Source organism: Pleurodeles waltl, unplaced genomic scaffold (assembly GCF_031143425.1).
Source record: "Pleurodeles waltl isolate 20211129_DDA unplaced genomic scaffold, aPleWal1.hap1.20221129 scaffold_39, whole genome shotgun sequence".
NCBI classification, from domain to species: domain Eukaryota; kingdom Metazoa; phylum Chordata; class Amphibia; order Caudata; family Salamandridae; genus Pleurodeles; species Pleurodeles waltl.
In genome coordinates, this window is record NW_027150097.1 from 2,015,086 (window position 1) to 2,017,041 (window position 1,956).

The 1,956-nt window shown below is 49.4% G+C and overlaps 1 non-coding gene across 1 annotated transcript; it reads left to right on the plus strand.

The window, feature by feature from the left end:
* The first annotated feature begins 1,431 nt into the window (after positions 1-1,431).
* On the plus strand, positions 1,432-1,504 carry TRNAT-UGU (transfer RNA threonine (anticodon UGU)). Its single transcript has one exon. It is a non-coding gene; the product is annotated as a tRNA-Thr (tRNA).
* Positions 1,505-1,956: the final 452 nt, after the last annotated feature.

Below are 1,956 nucleotides of genomic sequence, written 5' to 3' on the forward strand. Positions count from 1 at the left end.
CCAGATGGTGCGTTGGGCTTGAGAAAGAGAACTCGCTGGCCTTGTCTCTATGCCACCTGCACCCCCCTGTCCAATCCCCCCCAACTACCCTGTTACAAGACAAGCGTGCCAGATTAAGGGACCTCTACCCAAAGAATCACTTCTCACCGCAGCCAGGTCCCACATCTTCACCGCCCCCCGCAATGCCAGACATGATACATGCCGAGCCCTAAGCCATTCATTCCCGGCCTCCCCCTCCCATCCTTTCTGCCCTGGATCACATTCTCACCACCCCATCTCCGCACAGGCTGGTAACCCGTCTGTACACTAATATGCAACCCTCAGCGCCCCTAACTGCACCTGCGTGCACGCGGCATGGAGACGGACCCCCCATCACCGACACACACTGGGTCTACTGTGGCAGCCAACTCCAGGCACTGTCCCCAAAGTACTGACTCCGCCTCATTCACTTTAAATTCCTCCACCGACTCTATCGCACCCCCATGCAACTTTTCAGAATGGACCTCGCCCCTGATGCTTCAGATGTGCTCCACCCAGTGCTTGATTTGTAAATAAACAGGTGCCGGTGCCCAAAGTTCTCTCAAACACGCGGCTGCTGCATTGAAATGTGCGAGCACAGAACACTGAGGCAGCGTGATCCTGAAGCCATCTCGGACCTCTTCAATCCATTTAAAGGCACTCCCTGCCCCTTCCTCTCACTATTGCAGCTTTCTGCATTCTTCGTTTGTGACGCTTTTTCGTTTTTTCTCTTCCTACGTCCCTCCCATATGTGTCTTTTGCTCGCAGAAAGTGCCTAGTGCAGAAAAATAAGTGCCGAGCCCCAAAAGTAAGTGCCGGTGCCCCCCCACAGGAAACCACTGGCTCAAATTAAGCACTGACCCACCCACCCCCACACCCTCCCATACAGTTATGAAGATTGCTGCATTGCTTTTTCCCTTAAATGCAAATGAAGAGATTTCAAAAACAATATTTTCATTTAAATCTCAGTGTATGTTCTGGTTAATTCTGAGCCTTCGTGATAGAAAAAAAAATCTTATAAAAAGTAATAAATTAAAGAGTTAAGTACGCGTAGCTACAAGGTAGTAGATTCATGAATGACTCATTACATACAGATGTACAAGTAACAATTCTGCACCCATATGATTGCTTGATATCATATGGGTGCCTTTGAACTTTCTTCAGCTTTTTTAAATGTGCAAAGCCGGGCGGTCTCTCTTGTGGTGACTGACAGTCTGTGCGGTCAGGAGGGGCCGTCTCTGGACACAGTCTCACATCCTGCACGTCCTGTTCTCAGTCTCTGCCTCCACCCCGCTGACGCAAGTCTCTGCCCCTGTGTCTTTGACGCTCCACCCAGAGGAAATCAAGAACACTGAGTCACACTCTGGGTGAGTTCCCTCATGATGTAATACTGTATAAATGACACCATCAGCTGGCTCCATAGCTCAGGGGTTAGAGCACTGGTCTTGTAAACCAGGGGTCGCGAGTTCAAATCTCGCTGGAGCCTTCAACCCTCTTTATTTTTTTTTCACCGCACATTTATCCATTTTCAGAGCTCAGCTGAACGCAGAGGACGACTGTTTTCAATGACGTTTCTTATTACTTGGAATTTTGTATTTTTGTAAACACTTATTTTTAACCTAAACCCAGTAGAGCAGAAATACCAAGACAACGTCAGAACTACTTACGTCGTCGCAGAACGCATCATCACCCCCACACGGCATCAGTAACGCGTCCTCGCCTTTGGTGCAACGCCCAAGGACCCCCCACGGAGACCCACACTCACCCCACAACGCCACAACGTCGTCCCCAATGTGAAACACCATGTCAACACCAAAAGCAAACTTCACCTACAACCAGCCAGGGAGGAACTATGCCCGCTTTCATCAGCACAGCCATTTTCAGAACCGAGGGTCCCTTCACTGCAGAGCATTATAGCACATTGAGGGCATATTTACA